Consider the following 27814-nt stretch of genomic DNA (forward strand, 5'->3'; position numbering starts at 1 on the left):
TAAAGTTGGGAGACGGAAGGAGCCCAGAGCATTTTAGAACAGCTTCGCCAAACTGAACTCAGCTGGAAATCACTGATTCATGCTTGCCAGTTTCCTAGGGATGTTGGATGATCAGGAGGACTGTGACTGTTGATACCTTTTAGAACAATTATAAGATGTGCTTTTTAAAAGTGAGAGCATCAAGATGCCTAAGGCACAAAATCCACACTTACACACACGCACACAGGGGACCAGACTCTGCAAACGCCCAGCGATTTTCATTTCCTTTACCATGGAAATTTATAAACTGTACTTATTCTCTGCCTCGTCCTTTGGAGAAGCAAATTGTTCAATTTTATTTTTCCCTTCCCATTGCAGATACAGTTCACTTACAAAGCCCCAAACTTTTTAATACTGCGAAGAATGCCTTAGATTTTATAAGCAGGAGGTCTGTCAAGCAAATTGCCCTTGGCAGGAAAGCAGATCATATATCTTGGGCTTATCTACCTCTTCAGACTGCACACAGCCTGGATTGCCCTGGGGTGCACGCCGGCCTCTGCAGACCGCCCTGTGCTGTCTAGGCTGGGGCCGCCTGGCTCTAAACTGTTGAGGAGCCTCTGTGCAGTCTGTGGTTTAGGAAGTGCGGCTCCTCCCCACCAGGGATGACTTTCTGCTGGGATTTTCAAACTGCCTACTACTGTTTATTTGGAATCTAAACATCTGGGAAGGTTTAAAGACCCAATTTGTTGAGGGCACAGTCTGTGCTCTGATTTAATGTGCACGAGGCACACAGCATGTAAACACGTTGATAGCGGGATTTATTAAAATGTAGCTATTGCCATATAATCTGGAACCCAGGCGATTTAGCTCGGTTTCTAGTGGTACCTTGTGTGATGGAGTATGAGGTTAGTAAGAGACGAAAATGTTTCTGGTGTAATCCTGGCCTTTTGCAAGTGAAGAGCTCGGGTCAGAGGAACCTTGCTTTTCCAGGAGCCTTGCTTTTCCATGCCACGTACCAGTTGGTGGCAGAGCTGGGCACAGGAGGGGAACCCACTTTATGATGTCTCCCTTGCTGTGTGGACACAGACTTTGCTAGTGAGGAATCAAGGTGATACAGTGGTTAGAGAGTGTTAGAGAAGCCTGTCTCATGTATGTAATCCCAGCTGCTCTGGATGCTGAAGCAGGGGGCCACCAAGATGAGGACAGGCTGGGCAGTTAGTGCAGGGGCATCTATTTCAAAGCAAAATGAATAGATCAATCAATCAGTCATCAATCAGCAATAAGGGTTGGGGATATGAGGAAGTATAGATTAGTGGTAAAGGACTTGGCTCCTGTATATGAGTCCCAAGTTGAATCATCAGTCCTGGTGGGGGAGAAAGAGTGTGCCAGTCACTCTAGGAATAAAAAAAGCCATAGGGGCAGCTGAAGACACTAAAGGCGTGAGTATCTATCAGTAATGAAGCTCAGCCCCTGAATGTCTGAGATAAGCAGATGCCAAGGTACATGGGAAACCTCTCTGCATTTCCCCTTAGGTTTTGGAAATCATCTTTTGCATTTGTTGGAAAGTACTGACTAGGAATACATGCTTTGATTTAGGCTCCCAATGGAAACACCAGCTCTTGGAGATATTCTTGGCTTCAATATATAAATGTCAGGCTTCATTCATTTCCTTCATCTCACTGATCAGTTCCACAGATCTGCTGTTATTAAAACTGGAGACAAACAAAACAAGCCCAAAATCTCTGCCTGTCTCTTCTAGAACCTTCTCATTCTGCTCTAGCTTCTGTTGTAACCTTAACTTCAACAAGTTCAGTTCCCATTCATCTTTAACAGGAACCCTAGATCTGATTAACTCAATTCTAACTTTTTAGACTCTCTTAAACATGGCTAGTTCTGGATTTTGTAGTTTTGTGGGTTTTTTTTTTTTTTTTGCCAAGGTTGTCCTTTTCTTGATAACTCCAGTCAAATACCTTATTCTCAGAGAGGATGTCTGTCTTTTCTCTTGGCCTTCGGTGTTTAGGGCCTTCATAGCCATGACCACCACATGTGTATTCTTGTATCGTTTGAACTTGGTTCTCCAGCTGAATTGTGAGCTCAGGGAAGGTGGTAAGGATGGGACTTTCCTCCTAAGAATCCCCAAGACTAATAGGCTACAGAAGGGACTTGAATGAACTGAAAAAGAAAATATCAGTTGGATATCTAGGGAGGGAGAGTCAAGCTGAGATGCTGGATCCAGCTCTTGCCACAAACTGGTCCATCATGGCTCCCTCGCTGCTCATTCTTACCCTACACATAAGGACTGCCTTAAGTTGTCCTGGCTTCTCTGGCTGTATTTCATAGTTTCTTTCTCCTGAATGACCTCAATTCTCTTTCCATCATAGAGACTTTTGTTTGATATATATGTTTATCTGTATCTACACAACTATCTCTCAGTATATATGTTACCCCCTTCAAATTGTTTCAGGTATTTACTTCCAAGATCTATAATGATGATTATGAAAACAATAAATTAGACAGACAGGCAAAGTTGAGTAAAAAGTCTGCCAGAGGCAAAGTAGAAACATCTCTTCTCCAAACCTGTAATTCCTAATGACTTCTCTCCACCATAACTTGTCATCTCACATTGTCAAGCACTGAGCCTGTGTTCTCTTCTGCCATTAGTCTGCGAGGTCAGCTTTGCATATTTGCTCGCAAGGCATTAGTAACACAGTGTCTCATATACAGTAAAGCCACAATAACTGGGAGTAGGATATTAAAGAAATTTGAGATTTTCCTACGCAGTTTGTTTTACCCTTTTAAATTTCTCTCTCTCTCTCTCTCTCTCTCTCTCTCTCTTTCTCTCTCTCTCTTTCTTTCTCTCTTCTCTCTCCCTCTCTCTATTGCATAGGTATGTGAACATGTCTCTGTGGATGTCTTTGCACATGTATGTTACGTATGGATGCCATTTTTGATTGCTCCCTATCTTGTGAAACAGTGTTTCTTTATTTTGTTTATTTATTCTTTGAGAATTTCATATAATTTATTTTTATCGTGTTCTTTCCTATTTCCTAAATTCTCCCAGATTCTCACCCCTCCCTGACCTTCTTGCTATTTTTTTTCCTTTCTAAAAAACCCCACCATTACCACCACCCCCAACAAAAAAGTGCCACTAAAAATCATGGAGCTCAATTTGTGTTGGCCAACTACTGAGCAGGGCACCTGTTCTGGGGTGTGCCTGATACAACCAATGCCACTCCACTGATGAGACCTCGTTCTCTCTCTTCCAGCAGCTGCCAGTTGCAAAGGGGTGGAATTTTGTGCTCACTTCCCCTCCTTCATGTGGAGATTTCGTCTGGCTTGAACCTGTTCAGGTCCTGTGCATACTGTCCCAGTCTCTGCAGTTCATGTGTGCATTTATTTGCCTTGCTATGCGTGGAAAACACAGTTTCCTTGAGACTGTCCAGCATTTCTGACTCATAATCTTTTTGTATCTCAAACACTATCCCTCTCTCAAGGCTCAGGCGTCTGTGCCAAAGAGGAGACCATGTCTCTTACTGAACCTGGAGCTTACTGTTTAGGATAGACAGTGGCCAGTGAGTCTTCAGGATTTGCCTATCTCTGCCTCCCCAGCAATGGGGTTAGAGATGCCCAACTGGTCCCAGGCTTGTGCAACAAAGTACTCTTTCCACCGACCCATCTCCCAAAGCACCCTCTGCCCCTTAATTTATTATTGATTTTTTTCTTTAGTATTAGATAAAACAATATTCTAGGAACTCAGCACAGCAGCATTCCCGTTCACTATCTTATAACTTCTAAGTTTCCTTTGTCTCCTCAAGTTGGTGTTTGCTTACTGTGTGGGATTGTGAGCATCTGTGCTTTCTATTTAAGGCGACATGTGACAGTTTTCGTCTATGAGGAAAAGGTATGATTTTTGAAACTGTGGTTTGCTGAAACTGGTGAAATGTATTGGTTTTGTTGACAAATTGTCTTGGTCTAAACTACCGTCACGTCCTAGTCTTCTACTAGATTACACAACATTATGCAACTTTATGTGGAAACCAATGAGTTTATTAGTGATGAGTGTGTATTTGTGGCTACATCCGTGTGTGATAATAGACATCTTTTGTGGGTACTTACAGCAATAATGACACCGCTGTTTTTCAGTTCACCCTTTACCATAAACTATGTCATTATTCATTTCGGTGGGGGCATGTAACCTCAAAGAATGTTACGAGAGTGGCTTGTTGAAATGGGGTAATGGCCGGTGGGCTCTGAGTAAGCTTCTGCTGGCAGGGCTGTGTGACATCTGAGCACAGGGCTTCTCCCATGTTGGTGGTCTGTGATGTTTCTATTTTAAACCATTTACGTCTGACACTGCTTTGACCTCCAGATCCAGGAGTTTCCAATGACTGAACACAGCAGCATGCTCTCTGAAGTCTCCCTTAGTCATCACCGGGTCATCTTGTACTTCAAGGAGTGTCTGGGGTGAAGGGGTGAGGGGGTGGTCCATGCTTGGGAGAGTACACAGCCTGATAATAGACTACACAGGTGTCTAACTCGCCCACAAATGTCAGGAGCCCTGAAAGTTATGGCAAACACAATAGAGTTGAGCTGAGCAATGACTGGAATGACTGAATTAGGTGTGGGGTGGGATAATATGGAAAGCATTGTGGGAGATGGGCACTAGGCTAGCAAATCAAAGACTAGAAGCTACTAGAAAGGAGTACCTTTTAGTTGGTATGCCTCGTATATGAAGTTAAGGAGGAAGGAGCAACGTGTTGTGGGAAGGGAAGGGAAATGAAACCATGAGATAAGCAGTCCAGCTAAAATTCCCCTGGGCGGAAATGACAATGTCTCCACATCACTCGAGAGTTTTAGCTGAAACCCCCAAAAGTGACCAGTTCAATGGATACTGGTTAGATGGTATAGTGATATTTCATTTGTATTTTAATAAGTAAAGCTTCCCTGAAGATCAGAGTGCGAAACAGTTACACTAGTGAGCCATATGGAGCCATATAGGCCAGGCTATGGTAGTACACAGCTTTAATCCCAGAAGCCACACTAGTTAACCATAGAGGCCAGGCAGTGGTGGTGCAAGCCTTTAATCCCAGCACTAAAGAGGAATATAAGGTGGGAAGAAACATGAACTCACTCTCTTTCATTCTGAAGATTTCACAGAGTAAGAGCTTTCTAGAGACTTGATGTGGGATGTCCTTCTGTAAAGTTGCCCTGCCATAGGCCAAAGCAGCTTTATTCATCAACCAATAAAAGCAATACATATATAGAAGGACATCCCTCATCATTTCTCCTATTTCTATCTAAATAAATTCACCAATCAATAAGAGCAACACATGTACAGGACATCTCACATCGGAGATGTGTCTGCTTTTCTTTTCTGTTCTTCAGATTGAACCTCTATATCTGTCTCTGGGTTTTTACAATTTATGCTACAATTGGCACTCAACATGGGGTATGAACCCATGACCTTGAGATTGGTAGACAGAGGAAGGTAGAAACTGGTCCTGCTCTGAAGATCCCCAGGCATCCATAGACAAACTGATGGATCATTTCAACTGCCTGAAGACATGCTGGCCTTCAGGTAAAGTCTGGAGCTCAGGGTTCAGCCTGGTCTTGTGCAGGGTGGCAGACAGTATGGACCCTTTAGGAGCATAGATTAATCTTGGAGGAGCCACAAGGCCCACCCCTTAGGGAAGCCTGCATATATAGTAAGGGAGTATGAAGCTTGTGAGATGTTTCCATGGGGATTGCTTCTGTGGGTGATTGGGGCTTATGAGGGATTGGAAGGAGAGGACCAACACAATGTGATTTTAGAATAATCTTTCCAGTGTGAGAAAGGGTCAGGTTAGGACAATGGCAGCCAATTGTTAAGATTCTGTCTCGAACACATACCCACCCCCGACCCCCCCCCCCCAAAAAAAATTCTCTTCACATGAGAGGCTCCGAGGACTCGATAGGCTACTGTTGTAGAATTTAGAGGAGGGGTGGGTACCAAATGTGCTTTCCATGTAGACTTCTGAGGGCTTCAGAGCCGTGAAGACATGGAGGAACCGTGAGATGAAGGATAAGAGTAACCACAAGTCTGCTGGCTTTGATGACCGAGTTCACACAGCCCACGGCTCACCGTGGGTGTGACAAGCTGGGCTCAAGGGGCCCCTGAGATGCCTACAGAGACCTGGATGTAGATCTTCTTAATGCCCTCACCTGTGATTTGGACTCTCAGTAGACTGGAGACCTCAGCTCTGGTCCCCACGACATCCCTCACTGGTACTCACTGACACGGCTCCACAGAGACAGTGCTGTGAGGATCAGTCTAGAGAGGAACATAAAAGACCATGGGATCATATCTCCTGATGGGTGACATCTCTCTCTTGGCTGTTTCCAAGGGCATGGGGTTGGTGGTCGTGGGACTCTGCTCCAGGACTCTCCTCTCTCTGTAAATTCTAACAGAGCAGACATCTCCACACCAACAGGGGTGACTCAGTATTTCCTAGGACTTGCGGGTTTAACGTTGAGTCAACATTGTTCTAACACCTTTTAATGCCTTTCATATTTATAGCAGAAAGTAAGTGGCAGACAGTGGGGCAGAACCACAAGGGGCTTCAGGGCCAACAGAGTTCTTTCTCAGAGCTTTAAGAAAGCCACAGTGAGATCCCTTCCTCCTGGTAGCTATAAGAAAATACTTGAAATGTGTTGGCATAGTTACCAGCTTCTATTAAAAATAGAAGGACTAATAAATTCACAGTGAACATCTTTAGGAAAATGCGGGCTGTAGTCCTGTAAGTGTGAATGTCAAGAGAAGATGAACCCCCCCAAACATATACACCCTTCTCCCTGCCCCAAGGAAAGCAACAACAAAGACCTAATGAGCCACAGTGACTCAGCATTCACCAACGGGAAGAAGCGTATAAATTAGAGGAAAGTTCCTTAAGGTTCCTGAAAGTGATTAGCATTGTTTCCTGTTAGTGTCCTGATAGAGCTGCCAGCCGCTCAAGGTAACCTCCATTATTCTAGATTAATCCTGAAGTTTCATGTGAATTTTTTTTTTTAATGGTGGAAGAACCAAGCAGGGACAAAACAAGAAAGGAAAGCTCCTCCCGCCCTCTTTTTAATATAATTTTCAGTAGCACAGTGCGTTAAAGTAAGGCATATTTTCCTCATAGTAATACAGCTTCAGGACCTGATTTAGATGGAAAATTTAAGTAAGATTAATGCAATTTATTATCCGACAGGATATCCCTACAAACCACACTATTTGGCTGAATTTTAGATTCCCAATCTAATATTTCAGATGAGATTTCCAGATGGGTGTCTTATTCCTCTATTAGTTTAGTCAGGGTGATGGAGAGTTTGTAAAACAGTGGAGGTTAAACTAGTTTTAACACTTGATTAATCATTGAAATTACGTTGTTACTGCTCGAGTCCACTGGCTGTTGTTTATTAAGGAGCTCTGTAAGACCCAAAGCCAACACAAACTACAGGCGTTTTTCCAACTCGGCTAATTTATTTGATGACTTCTTCAAAGGGATATATATTTTTTTTAAGTAGTAAATTTATGACTCCATTGAAAGGCTATTCAAAGCTTGCTGTTTGCTTTTCAAAATACTCAAGTGTGGGATTGTAACACTTAAAGGAAAATAGGTGTGAGTACACCACACACACACACACACACACACACACACTCACACACAAACACTCACACACACACACCAGGCATAACACTAAATTCTAATTTCCTGGAACATCAGGGCAGGTAAATCTTTAAAAACAAATTGTATGATTGTCAGAGTCGTTGCTACTTCCGCCCAGGGACAACATGAAACTCAGAGGTGACAAACCACACATATACTCTTCCATCTTACAAACCATTGGCCAGTCAATCAAAGGAGGTGAGTGCAGGTGTGCCAGTGAAGCTGTATGCAAAGGAACTATGGGCTGGGGGGTGGGGAAGAGGCACAAATAAGCTCAGGCTGGATGCAGAGCTGCACATGCGCATGTGTACAGAGGACAGGCTGAGAGCAGACACTGGACAGAGCTCCAAACCAGAGCTTCTTTTGTGGATATGAAAATTTCCTGAAGTCTGGGTTTGGTAAATTGATTACAATCTCTTCTCAGAGACCTATCAGGAGCAAACGAGTGAGTTGCAGACATAAATATGAATTCCAGAGCCCAACTCATAAATGAATTCCTAAATGCTGACCGAGCCAGAACCGAGCATTGGAAAACCACTTGGCAGGAACCATTAGTTTCAAAATGAGATGAACTGCTCTATTTAGCTCTCATTGAAAACTTTACAGAAACGCCAGATTTCCATAAACACAGGTTTCCTTGAGTTTGCAAGGCTTTGATTAACTGGTAGACAACAGTCTCACAAACACAGGTTTTTGTGTTATACGCAGCCTGGATGAATTTGGGAGCTGGAAACCCACACAAAGTAGCCCCTTGCCTTTCTGGGACGTTAGCTCCTCCCTGATTTCCAGAAGGCTCCTTTTGTTAGAAGGAGGTTGGAGAATTAAGAATTAGCCTAGGGTTTAAAAACGTGGTTATAGATCATATTCCTGTCATCCGTGTCGTCATCTGTTAGGCCTTTTATGACTGATTGACAGCCCACTGCTTTATGGTTTGGTTTTAATACCCCAAAGGAATGAGAGAATTAAAAAATACACTTCTGTCTTTACCCAGAAAGTCATAAAGTTGTGGCTTCGACTAAGTAAAGAGATTGCTTGCGAGACATATTTTAGTTTTTAAATGTGCTTTCACTTTTCCTCTTTCTGCCATATTTCCCCATTGATCCTGGCACACCAGACAGGGGACTCTAAAATCTGTTCAACTTACATCCTCAGCAGCTAAAATTCCTCTCCCCGCCGCCCTCCTTCCTCCCTCCCTCCTCCTCTTCCTCCTCTTCGGACTTCCATGTTCAAGTCAATAAAAACAAAATAAATTTGAAGAGCAAAGAGCCAGTTTTCTGTGTTCTGAAAAGCTGATTGCTTCCAAGTGAGGGAGTTTGTGGGCCAGTTTGTCATGAGTTATGGCATGGATTTTGTGGCCTCCATAAGTTTCTTTCACATTTTGTTCTGGGCTGATCCTTTTCCATGTGGAGGTCTTTAGATGACAGGGATTATGCAAGAGGAGAAGAGGAGCTGAGCTGGTTGCTGTTTGCCTTAGAGGGGTTGAGGCTTTTAGTGGATTAACTGGAAGCCATGGGGAGGCCAGGGATGATGAAGTGTGGATCTCTGCCATCACCCAGGCAAGCCAGCAGCTAACCGTGAAGGCAGCTCAGTCGGCAGGAGTGTTTGCTGAACAAACACTGGGGCCCGAGTTCAAAGGTCCCCAGAACCAAATAAAAAATCGGAGTGTGGTTCTGTTTGTGCCTGTAACTCTAGCACAAACAGATGGAAGGGATGGAAGGCAGGGGGATTACTGGGACTTGTTAGCTGCCATCCTAGTATTCAGTAATATCTATCCCCAGGGGCTAAGGTGGAAAGTGACAGAGAACACTCAGCATCCTTCTATGGCTTCTGAGTACCCAAGCATGTACACATGCAGCCCTCAGCACACACATAAACAGAGGGAGGAAGAAGGAATGGAAAGGAGAGGGAGGGAGGGAGAGGGCAGTTACCAGCATACTTGGCTTTAGTTTTAATCTATTTTGGGTAGTAGAAACTCATACACTTGTCTGAATGAACTGAATCTTCTCAGAGAGTTCTCTAAAATGTCAGTGCTGGTTACAGGAATGACGTAGAAGCCATCTTTAGACAGGCAAGACAGCAGTTTTCCTATAGAGCATCTGGCAATATGAGCCTCTCCGGGGTCAGGAAAAGCTGAGTTCAGCTCAGGAAGAACAGCTGAGAAGAGTTCCCAAGAGCTGGGTTCATAAGCCGAGGCTCCGAGGAGATGCCATTCTAGACTTGCCAGGGTAACTCCAAACATCCAGTGGAGAATTTAGGGTTTCCATGCAGTATCCTGGCAAGAGAACGAGAAGGGATCCACCTCACTCTTGCCCCCATCCTCCTTCTCTTCTGCCTTCAGCCACAAACGGTGAGGTTAATCAGAGACAAAACAATCCAGCTGACCCAGGACTTCTTTCTGCCTCCTGTCTTTTCATTTTTTTTCATGAACCAGTTGTGGGAGATTCATTTTAAAGGCATCAGGTGAGGTCTCAGAAACAGGCCTTAACCTATAGAATTCCGCATCAGTTGCCCCTTATGAGGGTCTTGTACACAGTGAGGCGTGCAGAGGCAGGGCTGAGTGTCAGCTTCTCTTGGGCTCACTCCCTGATGAGAGAGTGGGAACCCATCCTTGTAGCCTCTCCCACCCATTTCTGAGCACCCTGAGAAATCTCGTTTCTGCCTTCAGTTGGGGATCAGACTACGGCAGTAGGCAGGCAGGCATGGGGCTGCAGCAGTAGCTGAGGGCTTATATCCTATTCACCTGGTAGAAAGAAACTTCAAAGTCCACCCCTAGTGACACACTTACTCCCACAAGGTCACACCTCCTCTAACAAGTCACACCTCTTCCAGGAAGTTCACACTTCCTCCTAATTCTTCATACATAATCCATCCACTAATTGGGAACCGAATGTTCAGATCTATGACCCTGTGAGGGTCAAGCTCATTCAAACCACCACACCTCTCCCATGAGGGGCATTTTGCTTCCATGAATTCTACATGGATCCCCTTTATGAGGCATGGTCATTTTTTCTGTGGAGTCTGGCAGGCCTGTATGTTCAATCCTCCATTTTTCCTGAGTGGGCCTTATCAGGTGCTAACTGGTGGCCACTTAAGAACAGTGGTCTGTTGGAGGAAATGCCCTCTTGTTCATCCCAGCCGCCCTGCTAGCTTAGCCCCGAAATAACCACACATAAATTGTATGAATTAAATCACTTCTTGGCCCATTAGTTCTAGCATCTTATTGGCTAGCATCTTGATTTAACCCATTTCTATTAATCTATATATCGCCACGTAGCAGTGGCTTACTGGAAAAGATTCAGCATGTCTGACTCTGGCTGCTCCATGGTAGCTCTCTGACTCTACTTTCTTCTTCCCAGAATTCAGTTCTGTCTTCTCTGCCTACCTAAGTTCTGGCCTATCAGGCCAAGACAGTTTCTTTATTCATTAACCAATACAAGCAACACATAGAAAGAAGGACCTGCTACACCAGTGGTCTGCCACCATCACCTCCCTTGGTCCTTCCACATGCATTTTCTTTCCACACATTAGGTCAAGCATCTTGATTCTCCCTGTCATCTCTCAGGCATTAATTTTCATCTACCTGCAGGTTTTCCTTGGTCTTAGCTCTGTACGTGGCACCAGGAATGCAATGGAAGTTGTAATCTACAAAGGAGACCGGTCTTTTCGATTCACCACCAAAGAAATGTAATTTGCAAAGCCATTTCTTTAAAAGCAAAATGTTTGTCAGGCCATGCCACGCCTAGCCAGGAAGGTCTGAAGTAGGATGGAGAAGCTGTGTGGAGTTGGAAGCAGCCAGGTGAAGAGGAGAATGGAGGGGTTCTGGTCAGAGAATTGTTGGTCCAGAGGATGTGGCAGACAGGGTCACACTGGGATGCGTGTAGGTAGGTATGCAGGAGCAGGGCTGTTTGTCCTTCATCCTTCGGAGCATCATCCCTTCATCTTCAGGGCACTGGCATCCATTTAATGACCTCTTAGGTGAAGATGACAGTTTGCCGATAGAATAAAGTCTGTCAATATACTTCCTTACTTATTCTACCCAGTGGAAAGGGGTGATATGGTTTAACTCTGAAGGGCTCTCCACACCCAGTCTCCATTTTGGGAGGTTCTGAGGCCTTTAGAAGGAGGGATCTGGCTAGTAGAAGTACTGTATAGTGGCCAGTCTTTGAAAGCCACACCAGTTCCTGGTCCCTGAGTTGTTCTTGATGCTCTTGGTCCTCTGTGATGTAAACAGAACCTGCCACATGCTCCTGCCTGCCTTCTATGAGCTGAGCTGTCCTTGTTGCCTTGCCTTCGCTGCCACGATTGACTGCAACACCCTGACACTGTGAGCCAGAACAAAATGTTGCTGCTTTAAGTTGTTTCTGCCAGATACGGTGGCCACAGAGATGCAAAAATAGCTAATACAGAGTTCTAGGGCAGGATCATGCAAGAAGCCAGAAGCGGTACCTCTGCCTTCATGCTTCAGTGTTCCGTAGAATTCCACCAGATCTCGCATCATTTCAAGCTATGGCAATATGGAACATTCAGTTAAGTTAGCCTTGGAGTCCATCTTCTCTAACATAACATAAAGAGGTCCCCTTAAAAAGCAGTATCTCCACCCATTATAGAGCCCACCAGGTTCAAAGTCATTTAAAAATATTAATGCTTAGGCAGCATATGTTTGTATATCCTCAGCAAAATGAATTGTAGAGTTTTGTTTCACGTACACATTGCATAATGATCAAGTCATACAATTGCATGTATTTGCAGATTGTATATTTTCATATTCATATTTTTTCAGCTTTACTATCAACAAGAGAAACTCAAATCAAAGTTACAATGACATAGTATCCGGTTAGGATGGGTATTATCACACACACATACACATACACACACAGAGACATAGACACATACATACCCCAAACAACAACAAAAACAACAAATAACAACAAACAACAGAACAAAGGTGGGAGTAGTGTGGAGAAAGTAGAATTCTCGTATGCTACTGATAGAAACGTTAGTATAGTCATTGTGGAAAACAGTATGGAAGTCCCACCCCTCACGAACACTCACACAGATTGAAAGTCCTATTCCTTGGTATATATGTAAAGGAAACGGAACCAGAATGTTTGATGTCCCATGTAACTTCCACTTTTTTTGTTCTAATTCCACAATATTTAGATTTGACTTACTGTCTACTTCACCAATAGCTTGAGTTCCTCTGGTGTAGGAGGTTCTTCTGTTCATGTGTTACTTTTATCGGTTAAATGAATAAAGAAACTGCTTTGGGCCTGATAGGGCAGAACTTAGGTAGGCGGAAAAGACAGGATTGAATGCTTGGAAGAAGGGCAGAGTGAGAGATGCCTGAGATGGATGTGGGTTAGAATCTTGCAGGTGGCAATACACAGATTAATAGAAATGGGTTAAATTAAGATGTAAGAATTAGCCAATAAGAAACTAGAGCTAATGGGCCAAGCAGTGTTTTAATGAATCCAGTTTCTGTGTGGTTAATTTGGGTGTAAGCTAGCCGGGCGGCCGAGACAAACAAGTTGCCTCTTCTTGCAACATTCCTTTGAAATCCTCAGTTTCCCATTCCAAAACCCATCTCGTAGAACATCAAGTAACATTTCTGTCTCTGATAGCCCTAGAGATGGTTTTGAAGAAAGAAACCCAGCCCACACGTTTGTTCCTTAGTGGGGTGGAAAGCTACCTATGCCACTGTGCTGTCACCCTCAAGTAGCCTCTTACTCAACTGGTTTTAGTGAGTGGGGTTTGTTCCTGCTTTCAAAACAGTATCGCAGCTGTGGTCTAGGAAGCCCAAGGTACATCTCAAGCTGGCAGCAGGATTTGACATCATCCAGATGGTGCTGCTTTTTCAGGCATGCAAAATGCATGAGTTAGTGGGTCACAGGGACCTGCACCAAAGTTACAAAATACCACCAAGTCTAGGCAATGTGCAGAAGCATTCCTGCCTGCAGAGAGCTCCTGAATGGGGTCTATGTGTGTCTGTGAAGGGGAGGTCAGTAGAGTCCCCAGAATAGAGTAGGTACCTAAACCATGAGGCATACATTGAGGGAAGCTGTAGTTACTGAAGGAAGCCAGGGGGAGGCCAGCGCATCCAATGCAAGAGGGCCGGTGGGACAGGGTTATCTAAGTCTGGGGGACCTGGACAGTGTTGTCGAAACCCCTAATTGTTGACATGGAGCTTCAGGATTTGGTGTCTGTCTTGCTGGGTTTGGGTCTTGCCTTGTTCCACTATTTTCTTGACATACCTCCATTACTCATTTTGGGAATGGGAATGCTTGTTATGTGATATCTATGGATGTGTATGACCTTTTTGTTGTTTTAAATTTATAGGGACTCACAGAAAAGTTTGCCTTGAGGAATTTGGGGATTTTCCCAGTGTTAAGATGGTTAAAGACTATGGGGACTTTTCAAGTTGGACTGCATGCATTGTGTATTATGAAATATTTATGAGCCTTTGGGGACCAGATGTGAAATGGGAATTTAAAAGTAACATGTTTGAGTATCACTTTGACAAGGAAAGGTCTTTAAAGGCTGATTTTTGTTATCAGCTTGACTGAATTTGGGATCACCTATGAGATACTTTACGGCATGCATTTTAGGGAGTTTCCACAAAGGTTTAGCTGAGAAGCGGCAACCTACCCTGAATGATAGTACCATCCCATGGACCAGGATCTTGGACTGAAGGAAAGAGGAAAAGGAGAAAGGCAGCTGAGCATGGACATTAGCATCTGCTGCCCGATGGTGGACGCAATGTGGGCATTATTGCCATATGCCGTCCACCAGGGTGAATTTTAGTCTCTGAAACCACAAGCTCAAACAAACCCTCCTTTCATTGAGTTTCTCTTGTCAGATATTTTCTTTCATCATATGAGAATAAAACACTACTAATATATCTGGTCTTCATTCCTCTGATATAGAGTAGATGCTGCTTCCTGGATAGTAGATGCTACATATTAATGTAGGTATATGGTATGCTATCTTTTAAAATTGTCTTTGTTTAGTTCATATGATTGTTTTGACATTTATCTTTCTTGTCTATATTTGTTGTATATATTGAGAGTTAGTTTCCTTGTGTTGTTGATTCATATTCCATTATAAGAACTGTATATGAGCTTATTTTACAACATGTTTATCTATTCATATCTTAATTTAGCTCTACACTTTTGACATTATAAACAAGGCCTCTATAAACATTCATGTACAAAGGTTTGTTTGAGCATACAGTCATGCAACATTTAATAGCAATGACATTCTTTAAGAAAAGAGTCACTAGATAGCTTAGTCATTGAGTGACTGTCACTGGGCACATAGCATATATTAAAGTGGCTGTGTTGTCACTAGCCAATAGTCTTGTGAAATTATTATTGTATATGTGATTTGCAGGCAATGCAAACACTTCTATGTAATGTATGATTATGTTTTTATTGCTCTTTGATAAATACAAAGAAGTGATTTGTTTGCTATTATAAGTGAATGCAAAAATAATTGTCCCCCAAAAGACCATATAATTTTACATCTCCTACGTTCTCAGTGTATGAAGATTTCAGGTCTTTCATATCCTTGCTGCCATCTGTGATAGTTATTTTTCTGGTATACTAATAAAATACCATGACCAGAAACAACTTCGAGAAGGCAGAGTTTATTTGGACCTACGGTTCCAGAACAATAAGAGGATCATGGTGGGAGGCATGGCAGCAACCAGGCACAGAGGCGGATCAGAAGCTGAGAACTCACAAGGCGAGCATGAGGCAGAGGGAGCCAACTGGAAGTGGGGAGAGCCTGTGAACTCTGACAGCTTACCTCCAGTGATGTATTTCCTCTCTCAAGGCCACACCTCCTAAACCTCCCCTGAGGGTGCTATCAACTGGAAGCCAAATGTTCGAGGCCTGTGAAGAATTTTGTGGGATTTTGATGTGCATTGCATTGAATCTGGATTTTGCTTTTGGTAAGATTGCCGATTTTACTCTGTTAATTCTACCTACACAAGAGCATGGGAAATCTTTCCACTTTCTGGTATCTTCTTCAATTTCTTTCTTCAAAGATACAAGTCATACAAGTCTTCCACTAGTTTGGTTAGAGTTACTACGAGATATTTTATGCTACTTGTGGCTATTGTGAAGGATGATGCTTCTTTCTCAGCTCATTTATCATCTGTGTAAAGGAGGGCTACTGATCTTTTTGAGTTAATCTTGTATTCTGCTACATTACTGAAAGTGTTTATGAGTTGTAGAAGTTCCTTGATAGAATTTTTGGGGTCACTTATGTAAACTATTATATCATCAGCAAATAGTGAGAGTTTGACTACTTTTCCGATTTGTATCCTCTTGATCTCCTTTTGTTGTCTTATTGTTTTAGCTAGGACCTCAAGTACTATATTGAATAGATATGGAGAGACTGGACAACCTTGTCTTGTTCCTGATTTCAGTGGGATCACTGTGAGTTTTTCTCCATTTAGTTTGATGTTGGCTGTTGGCTTGCTGTATATTGCTGTTATTATGTTTAGGTATGTTCCTTGTATCCCTGTTCTCTCCAAGGCCTTTAACATGAAGGGATGTTGTAGTTTGACAAAAACTTTTTCAGCATCTGATGAGATGATCATGTTGTTTTTATTTTTCAGTTTGTTTATATGGTGGATTACGTTGACAGATTTTTATAGGTTGAACCATCCCTACATCTCTTGAATGAAGCTGATTTGATCATAGTGGATAATGGTTCTGATGTATTCTTGGTTTCGATATGTCAATATTTTACTGAGTATTTTTGCATCAAGGTTCATGAGTGAGATTGATCTGTAATTCTCTTTCCTAGTAATGTCTTTCTGTGGTTTGGGTATCAGGGTAATTGTAGCCTCATAAAAAGAGTTTGGCAATGTTCCTTCTGTTTCTATTGTGTGGAATAATTTGAGGAGTATTGGTATTAGTTCTTCTTTGAAAATCTTGTAGGATTCTGATCTGAAACCATTTGTTCCTAGTTGGAAGACTTTTGATTACTGTTTCTATTTCTTTAGCAGTTATAGGTCTATTTAATTTGCTTATCTGGTCTTGATTTAATTTTGGTAAGTGATATTTATCCAGAAAGTTGTCCATTTCCTTAAGTTTTCCAATTTTGTGGAGTACAGGTTTTGGAAATATGACTTGATGGGTCTCTGGATTTCCTCCATGTATGTTGTTATGTCCCCCTTTTTATGTCTGATTTTGTTAATTTGGATATTCTCTCTCCACCTTTTGGTTTGTTTGGATAAGGGCTTGTCTATCTTGTTGATTTTCTCAAAGAACTAGTTCCTTGTCTATTGATTCTTTGTACTATTTTCTTTGCTTCTATTTTGTTGACTTCATCTCTCAATTTGATTATTTCCTGTCATCTGGTTTTCTTGGGTGAATTTGCTTCTGTTTGTTCTAAAGTTATCAAATGTTCTGTTAATACAATAGTGTGGGATTGTTCCAGCTTCTTTATGTAGACACTTAGTGCTGTAAACTTTCCTCTTAACACTGCTTTCATTGTGTCCCATAAATTTGGGTATGCTTTGTGGTCATTTTCATTTAATTTTAGGAAGTCTTTATTTCTTCCTTGACCCATTGATGATTTAAGAGAGCATTGTTTAATTTCCATGTGGTTGTGGGCTTTCTCGAGTTAGTGTTGTTCTTGAATTCTAATTTTAAGCCATGGTGATCCAATAAGATACATGGGGCTATTCCAATTTTTTGTATCTGTTGATATTTGTTTGTTACTGAGTATGTGGTTAATTTTTGAGAAGGTTCCATGAAGTGCTGAGAAGAAGGTATATTCTTTTATGTTTAGATGGAATATTCTATAGATGTCTGTTAAGTCCATTTGAGTCATAACATCTGTTAGTTCCTTTATTTCTCTGTTAATTTTTTGTCTGACTGACCTGTCCAGTGGTGAGAGTGGAGTGTTGAAGTCTCCCACTGTTAATATGTGGAGTTTAATGTGTGATTTAACCTTTAGAAGGGTTTCTTTTACATATGAGGATGCCCTTGTATTTGGAGCATAGATACTCAGTATTAAGATTTCCTCTTGATGGATTTTTCCTGTGACTAATATGAAATATCCCTTTTTGTCTCTTTTGACTAATTTTAGTTTGAAATCTATTTTGTTAGATATTAGGATAGCTACACCAACTTGTTTCTTAGACCCATTTGATTGAGAAATTTTTTCCCAACCTTTACTCTGAGGCAATATATGTCTTTGAGGTTGAGGTGTGTTTCTTGTGTGCAGCAGAAGGCTGGATTCTGTTTTCGTATCCAATCTGTTAGCCTGTGTCTTTTTATAGATGAGTTGAGTGCATTTATATTAAGGGATATTAATGACCAGTGATTGCTCTCTCCTGTTAATTTAATTCGTGTTGTTGGTGATGTTTTTTCGTGTGTTTTTCATTGTTTGGGATTTGCTTCTCTGAGATCACCAATTGTCTGTGTTGTTGTTGAAGTCAACTTCCTTGGAGTTTTTCTTCTAGTACTTTGTGTAGGGCTGGGTTTGAGGCTAGGTATTGGTTAAATATGGTTCTGTCATGGAATATCTTGTTTTGTCCTTCTATGGTGATTGAAAATTTTGTTGGGTATAGTAGTGTCCATTGACATCCATGGTCTCTTAATGTCTGCATAATGCTTGACCAGGACCTTCTGGCTTTCATTGTCTCTATTGAAAAGTCAGGTGTAATTCTGATAGGTCTACCTGTATATGTTATTTGGCCTTTTCCCCCTTGCAACTCTTAGTATTCTTTCTTTATTCTGTATGTTTAGGTTTTTGATTATTATGTGGAGAGAAGACTTTTTTTTGACCCAGTCTATTTGATGTTCTCTAAACTTCTTGTATCTTTATAGGCATATTTTTCCTTAGGTTGGGAAAGTTTTATTTTATGATTTTGTTAAACATATTTTCTGTGCTTTTGAGTTAAACTTCTTCTCCTTTTTCTATACCTATTATTCTTAGGTTTGGTCTTTTCATGGTGTCCCACACTTCCCAAATATTTTGTGTTAAGCTTTTGTTAGATTTAATGTTTTCTTTGACTGATGAATTTATTTCCTCCATTGTATCTTCAGCACTTGAGATTCTTTCTTCCATTTCTTGTATTGCTTGCATTTGTGGTCCTTGATTGTTTTCTCATGATTTCTGTTCCTATAATTCCCTTGATTTTTGTTTTCTTTATTGTCTCTATTTCAGTTTTCATCTTGAATAGTTTCTTTCATATGTTTGATTGCTTTTTCTTGTTTTTTTTTTTAAAGGGATTTGCTGATGTCTTTCAATTTTTTGTTTGTCTTTTCCTCCATTTCTTTAAGGGAATTTTTCATTTCCTCTTAAGGTTCTCAAACATTCTCCTGAAGTTATTTTTTAGGTCATTTTCTTCTGCTTTATCTATATTTGGTTGTTCAAATCTTGCTGTTGTAGAGTCACTAGTTTTTACTGGTGTTGTGATGTTTTTGTGGTGTTGCGAGTGTTCTTACCTTGTCTACCCATCTTTTCCTCTGATTGGTGTAGTTGGGGCTGTCTGTGACTCTGATGATCAATCTTCCAGGTGCCAGTGGATCCAAGTCTCAGATGGTTGCTCCTAGTGTTGCACTCAGGGCCACGGTTCAAGTCACCCTGTTGGTCACTCTGTGATCCTAGAGGTTGATCTATGCTCCTGGGGTTTTCTCTGCTTCCATGGAGTTTGCTGTCTCAGGCTTGTTCAGGCCTAAGTCACTGGCTCAGTACTGTTTCTGTAAACATCCATGGTCTAGATCTGCTCTGGCAGAGGTCCCTGGCTTGGGGTTGGTCCTGTAAAGGTGTCTGGCTCTGGTCTACTCCCTCAGAGGTCCCAGACTCAGATGTGCCCAGACCCATAGAGGTTCTGGCCCAGGCCTACTTGCTCAGAGGTCCCAGACTCACGCCCGGACCCACAGAGGTCTCTGGTTCTTGCCTACTTGGAGGTCTCAGACTCATGCCCGGACATACAGAGGTCCTAGCTCAGGCCTAGTTCCTTGGAGGTTCCAGACTCAGGTGCACCCAGACCCATAGAGGTCCTGGCTCAGTGCTACTTACTCAGAGGTTCCAGTCTCATTCCTGGACCCTCAGAGGTCTCTGGCTCCAACCTACTCCCTCAATAGTTGCTCCCCTGTACCTGCTTCTGTTGAGTTTGCTCTCTGAGGCCTGCTTGGGCCTTGGTCGCTAGCTTAGTCCTGCTCCTGTGGAGCTTGTTGTCTCAGGTCTGCTCCAGCCTTGGTCACTGGCTCAGTCCTGCCTCTGCTCTGCAAATGTCCCTGGTCTGGATCCACTCTTGCTCCTGTGGAGCTTGCCATCTTGGGCCTGCTCTGCTCTAGGTCCCTGGCTCAGTCCTGCTCCTGACTGTCATCTTGACAGGATCTAGATTCACCTAGGAGATGGTACTCTGGCATGTCTGTGAGTGATTTTCTTGACTGGGTAGAAGTTGGAAGATATATCCTGAATTTAGGTGGTCAGATGCTGTGGGGTGGAGTCTAATACTGAATGGAAAGGCGAAAGTGAGCTGAGCATCATCTCCCTGTCTCCTGATGGCAGGTGCAATGTGACCAGCCATCTCACACCCCTCTGTTCATGCCATCTCCACCATGGACTGGACCTTCACACTGTGGATCATAAATAAACCTGTCTTCTTAAGGTGCTTTTTGTCACGGACTCTGTCATAGAAATGAGGGGGGTAACTGATAGAACAAGATTTAGAACCAACCTCAATGTCCTTTGAAAGAAGAAAAGATAAAAAATATCGTGTATCCTGTAAGATTGGCCAGGATCAAAAACACTGATGACAACTTGAGGTTGTGGAGTAAAGGGAACACTTCAGCATTGCTGGTGGGAGTGCAAGCTGGTACAGCCCCTTTGGATATCAGTGTGGCGATTTCTCAGAAAATGAGGAAACAACCTTCCTCAGCACCCAGTAATACCACTTTTGGGTATATATCCAAAGGAATGCTCAATCATGCCATAAGGACATGTGCTCAACTATGTTCATAGCAGCTTTGTTTGTCTTAGCCAGAATCTGGAAACAACCTAAATGCCCCTCAACCAAAGAATGGATAAGAAAAATGTGGTACATTTACACAATGAAGTACTACATAGCAGAAAAAATTAAGACATCTTGAAATTTGCAGCCAAATGGATGGAACTAGGAAACAGCATATTGAGTGACGTAACCCAGACCCAGAAAGACAAACATCATATGTACTCACTTATAAGTGATTTTAAAACATAAAACAAGAAAACCAGCCTAAAAATCACAATCCCAGCGAACCTAGACAACAATGAGGACTCTAAGAGAGACATACATGGATCTAATCTACATGGGAAGTAGAAAAAGATAAGATCTCCCTAGTAAATTGGTAGCATGAGGACCATGGGAGAGAGTTGAAGGGGAGGGAAGAGGTAGCGAGGGGAGCAGAGAAAAATAAAAAGCTCAACAAAATAAAATAATAAAATATGATGTATAAAAATGTAATAGAAGTTGATTCAGCTATAAAAAATGAAATTATGACATTCTAGGAAAAAATGGATGGGACTGGAGGTCACTGTACTCAGTGAAAGGAGCTGGCTCAGACTCATCTATGTTTCTCTTCTATACAGAATCTAGATTGTGTTTGTGAATGTAAGGTGCATACTTATTTACATATATATATATATATATATATGATATGTTGCAAAAGTAAAATGGGGATCTATGAGAAGGGAGAAAGCTCTCTAATGGGAAGGGGATGAGGGAACAAGGGAAGTCAATGGTGCTCATATCTCATGAAAGCAGTAGGCAAGCTAATTTATGTGTGGACCAGCAAGATGGAAAGAGGGGAGGGAAGGGTAATAGGAGGGCAAATAAAAGCAAAGTCTAATGATACATGTATATGATATATATGACACATATGACATATACATATATATGATGCTATTACAGTGGCACTCATATTTTTACATGGTGACCTAAATATTAGAACAAGCATAAGTGGATGCTTCTATAAGACTTTTAAAAGTTATTTTTGCTTAAAGTTCTCCTTTGAATTTTCATCTTTGGAATTTTAGAGTTTAAAAGCTTTAGATACTAAAGATTTTTGGTCTGTCAGATCCTAGTATTCATTATTGTGGTTTTGGACCCTATGGACCCAATCTCTTTTAAAGTATTATTTTGTCACCGTTCTTCTGTAACTGTTGTCTATGATCTTCATAAGTAGTTTAGGCAAGTTCTTATCATGGTCCACTCTCTGCTGCATGCTTGGAGCTTAGTTATAGATGTCTTGGTGATTTTTATGTAATGATTTCATTCTATGTATCCTTCTTAGCTCTGTTCTCACTGGTTGATTCACTCTTTAACCTAACTGCAGTCTTGGTAATTTTATATGCGATTCTGGACTTGATAATTTACCTTATCTGGTGATAGAACTTTATACTTTAGTGAGTTCTGAACTTTGTACTGGGATGTACTTGTTTGTAGTTGAAATTAACCTGATTTTTTAGCAGTCTGTTTAGATGTTTTGTAGAATGGATTTGAGCAGATTTTGTTCTGTGGTTCAAAATGTAAAGAGCATTCTAAGTTAATGCTCTTTAGAGGACTCTGTTAACTACCTTGTAGGCTATAAGGTCTCTCTGCTCTGAGGGGAAGGATTACTCCTGTCCCTGTTTCTGGCCTTGGGGTTATTCTTCCTGCAACTTCTTCTTTCCTTGGCCTTGACAGCTTCTTCGTGAGTTCTTGCTAATTCGTCCTCTGCTAAGGACCAAGGTTGGAATGTACATGTTCACACCAATGCTCTCCTTTGTACTCTCCTTTGGGCCTCATCTCTTTGAATTCTAGGTGCTCAGATCCCTGGAACTTTATCTCCACCTTACTTTGACAACTTTGCTAGAACCTGCAGGGGGAGGAATATAGAACACATAGAGGGTCCACTTGTTCAGTTTCCTTCCCCCTTGGTTGCTTCTGTTCTGCTGTGTGTTGCCTACCATCCACCATTTCACCTGCTTTCCCTTTCTCACTGCTGAAGTCGGTCTATCCTCTCTGTTACTTTTTTACCCAAGAAGTGTCAGTCAGCCCTAACTAGTACACCAGTCCCTACATACACTCATAGTCTGATTTTTTTCATGTATTGATTACATATCTTTCTGGATGCCATGCTCTGTCCAAGGCTCTCTATTAGTTACTGACATTCTCAAATTTTCTCACATGCTCATAGAGCTGAATGGTATAGTGATGTGGAAAATCTACATGGAGCCAACTACAAAACCAAGTCGGTCAAGCTTCTTAATGGTGACCAGTTTTTCTTCTCGTGTGACTGCTTCTTTGCAATGTAACTGAGCCCCTTCCCCCCCTTCCCTTCATCAGAACTAATAATCCGAGGTGGAAATGATATTGTGTGCATTGTGCAGTCCGAGTCTCAGGAGACTCTCTGCCTTCCCCCTTTCACCTTCTTGGAATGTTGATCTGAGACTTCCGTGTAAGGACAGTGGGGTAACTCAACACAGTACTCAAGGTCACAGAAAAGAGAACCAAGTTCCCTACCTATAGTATTTAGCAGTGACTTCCTAACCAAGTGACTAGCTAACAGACTCTCCAGCTGACCACGGCATAGGAATAGACCTGGAGAGGTCTTGCAGGGAGCAATCCATGGTCAACCCACACCACTGTAAATGGCAGTGGATCATTTTCCTTAAGACCTTGAGGTTTCAAGCCGTGTGTTGGACAGAAAAGTTGGAGAGTAGCAAATGCTGCTCACTGTCCCTTCTGAATGTCTGTACTAGCTCCGCCCACAGGGATGGCTGCCGTCTGTGATGGTCAAGACCTTCATGGTTCACATCAGTCATGAGCCAGCCAATCCTTATCATGCCGTATTGATTGCTCAGTAATCTATCTGATCTCTCATTGACTAAACCAAAACCTCCTCAGGGCTGAGATCTGTTTCCTAGCTCTGTTCCTAGTGGCAGAAGTGGTAGTTAAAAATGTATTTGATAGTGACATCCATTTTATTTTATTTATTTAAATTTTTTTCTGTGTGTGTGTGTGTGTTCCTTTATATGAACACAATATGGATATAGGCTTGTACACATTATGTTGTGTGTGTAGAAGTCAGTGGGAAGCCTTGGATGTTGACTTCCATTTTAAAGTTCACATTTTTATCAGCTTATGAACCACCCTGGGTCCCCTTGACTCAAAGAGCCTGAGAATATAGGGCTCTGAGAAGTATTAGGATGCATTATTCTTAGTAAAACCTCCACCAGTGCTATTTCAATGACGGTAGTAACCATGTGGGGAGTTCAGCATTATCCTCTCTGTACAGTTAGGGCAGCTGATATGCAAAAATGAACCCCTGGTACAAACACAGGAGTTCACGAATGGGAACTGGCACGAAAGCACACATACCTGACTCTTCCAAACAGCATTTTCGGGGCTGTGGAGGAGCAGACAGGTGAGATGACTGCCAGGCATTCTCAGGAGCAGACAGCTGGAGTAAAGATGTCGCAGGATTCCTTTCTTTTAGCCTTGGAGGGAAATACGAGACAGAGACCATGAGTTAGCACAGGGTGGCTGGGCCTGAGGAGTGTGAGAAGACACAATGCCGTTCACAGTCGGCCTTCTCCAAGAGGACTAGAGTTGGCCCATCGTTCTCTGCTTCTGACTGTTTGACCCCTTTTCTTACTGTGCTCCGTGGCTCATCTCAGCGCAGTACAAGGTCACCCAGTAGAATTCTCTCCAGGGAGATCATTTTGGGTGAAGAAGAAAAATGGATGAAAAAAGCGAACTATTTTTGACACAGCGTCTTGGGTGCTCTTGTTGCAATCGTATTATGAGCGCGAAGTTTCTAGAACCTTCTGGGAAAAGAGCAATTTGGATCAGCCCCATGGTCGTTAGAAGGACATAATATTAAAATGACAGGAAAATATATAGACTTGTCCCTTTAGGGTTTTCTTTTTAAAAAGGACTCAAGGTCTTTTATGGCACATGTGGAAATAAATCTGTGAAAACAATAGAAAACCACAGGGGGAGAAGGCATGGCCACTCAGTCCAGAAGTCTGAGAAATTCTGAGGAAGGGCTGCTCAAAAAAATTCAACTAATGTCATCATTCAACTAATGACAATGATAATGGTAATAATGTTGGTGATTATTAACACATCTTCATGCAGAACTTCATGCCAAGGGCTTATGAAATCTCAAGTTTAGTAGTAAAATAAGTGTTTATGTGTACACATTCATACATGTGTGTCATTTTGCTCAGAGAATATGCAGCTCAGCGGAAAAAGTCACACTTAAAACCAGTAAGAAAATATTGCAAAATTTGAGAAGAAGAATAAAGAAAGAAATAGGGGGTAGGGGTTTAAAAAAATCAGCACAATTCATGTACATCAGGTTAGGGAAACCAAAATAGACTTTGCTAAGGAAGTAATATGTTGGACCTGAACCATTCATTAAGCCTTGGAGATCAAAGAAAGTAGATCCAGGAGAAACCACCGGGGTCGGTGGGAAATGTAAGAAGAGGAAGAGATCTTGAGTACAGGGAGATAAAGTTCTAATATGACTCTTCTTGTTTTCTTTCTATTGTTCTGATAAAATATTCTGACCAAAAACATCTAAGGGGAGGAAAAGGTTAGGTTCAGACACAGGTCACAGTCCCTCATTGAGGGAAATCATGGCAGGAAGTCAAGCAGGGCCTTGAAGCAGAAACCATGGAGAGACATGCTTGCTGGTTTCCTCCCAGATTCTTACATAGCACTCAAACTACCTTCTTAGGGAATGACACCACCCACCTTGGGCTGTGTGTACCCTCCTACATTAATTAACAATTAAGAGAAATCCCCATAGATAAACCTGATCAAGGGAATGCCCCAATGGAGGCTTTCCTTCTCAGATGACTCTAGACTATGTCAGGTGACAGTTACAAACTCTCAAGAGGCTTCTGTCTTCAAAAGTAAATTATGAGAAGTGAGGTCACCATAATCTCATTTGCTTCTTATGTGAAACTCAAGCAACAATAGATCGTCTTCCTATATCCCTGGGCAAGCTGGGATGTCACTTCTCTGACCTGTGTCTGTTTAGGACAAATAGAGGATTATGAGGTAGCCTCTGTCATCGCCCCAAGTTGACCTTCCTCGAGACTGCACTGTGCACTGCACACAGCTCTAATGGCCGTAGTCCAGCATTTCTGTTTTCTGCAAAACAAGACTCGATCCTCAAACATTTAGAAATCTGTCCTCCAGGAACCAGTTTATGAAACACCAGAGAGAATGGAGACAGGCTGGAATGGCCCAGCCCCACAGACCGCAAACTGGGCTGGTTCTGCAATACGTCACTAACCTCCAGGGCCCAGAGTCCATTGCAAACTCCTCTCCGAGAACCTAATAATTATCGGTTGTGCAAAAAGTGTCACCATTTTTCTGGCAGCGTTCTGCTCTCTTTGGCACGGGAGCGGAGGGCTGGCAGGCGGGGGTGGGGAGCAGTGGCGGTCTGCAGTGACTCTTAGTGGGAACTGGCTGAGCATGTAATTATATCATGAGTCAAGCACTCCCCAGGGATGTAAGATGACCAGAGGAAAATGAAATAACATTATATCCCACATGAATAAAGGCACTGGTGGGGTAAGCTGACTCCCGAGAAAGAAAACTGGGGCGAAGACATTTCCCAGCAATTAAGCGTCTTATGACATGTCCCCGTGTCCCCTCTCTTAAAATGAAGGGATTATGTGGGCACGATTTATGTCTTTGCTTTAAGCTCGGAGGAACAAGTGACCAGAGATGACAAGCCACATGGATAGATGGACCTCGATGGCAAACAAAAAGGCTTTGAGCTGGAAAACTTGCATTGCTGGGTTCCAACAGAGCGCTGTTTGTTCAGGAAGAAATTGGACTGACAAATGTGGCGGGAGCTAAAACATATTTTTTCCCTCGGCTAAACCACTTCCAAAGGTATATTTTTATGTACCCAGGAATAGCAGCCTGTTTGTCTTGCTTCGGCTCCGTCTCCTCGTTTCTTTTTGGACCAGCAGCTGAAGAATTAGACTCTTTGCTGATGGAGCGGCTGGAGGGGTCCTGCGGTGCAATCCTGCAATATTCACTTCCAAGATGATAAAATTATCCAGAGGATGTTTGCTCAAATTCTCCAGGGTAAATCAGTTATAGGCACCTCCAGAAAGGTTACAGGGCTAGAGGTACCCCAGGAAGTATGAGCCGTCTATGCTGTTTTCCAAAAGGAGTGATTTGGCTGAACGTATTATTATTATTATTTGAGACACATCTTGCTACGTAGCTCAGGCTAGCCTGGAACTTGCTATATAGCCCAGGGTGGCCATGGACTCACCAGCCTCCTGCCTCAGCCTCCCAAGGATTGCATTGTGCTTGCAATGGCTAAAAACCAAATAGGGTTGTTCTAAACAGAAGGGGCAGTTATCAATATAAAGCTCTGAATAACAAAGAGTAAATAACTTTTGCTATGTCTTTTCCCTCAGTCTCTGCCAAGGAAACCTGGGGTTTGGGTATATGGGACTGTGTGTTAAGGGAAAAGCAAAGCAACAGCATTCCGCAACACACTCTTGGGGAAAATCAGTAAAGATAAATACTTTGGGTTCATTTTTGATGCGTTCAGCGTTCAGTATGGGCATAGATTTACTTGGAGTGAGTAATAAAATACGGATGTAAAAAGGGGAGAATTATCAGATGACTCAAGCTTGGTTTTATATCTAGTCGTGAGGTGGTAAGATTCAGAGGGAGCCATCCTATCCAGCCTCAGCCGCAGGAATAAGGGTGAATGACACTAGACATGACTGTCGCTCCCTTGCTGAAATCCCTGAGATGTTACTAACACAGTCAGTGTGGCCTGCCTGACTTCAAGAGGCTTCCATATGCAGTTCCTATGAGGTGGACTAGAACACCGTATGGATTATAAACAAAGGACTTGCAAAAAAAAATCACAGTTAACTGAATGGTAAATAAGCAAGCTGAAGGTAAGTATTTATCATCCAAATTGAACTTGAAATGCATTTATGTCTCATCTATACCTTAGTGCAGTGAATACAATATTTTTAGTTCACCCGCATTGTGATTGAGACCCATCTCATGCTATAAAATGTGGAATTTTCAGTTTGTGATAGCATGTTGGATCTACTGATGCTTTAGATTTGGAACATCTCAGGTTAGATATGCCCAA

Source organism: Myodes glareolus, chromosome 5, assembly GCF_982192425.1.
Source record: "Myodes glareolus chromosome 5, mMyoGla1.1, whole genome shotgun sequence".
Taxonomy (NCBI): domain Eukaryota; kingdom Metazoa; phylum Chordata; class Mammalia; order Rodentia; family Cricetidae; genus Myodes; species Myodes glareolus.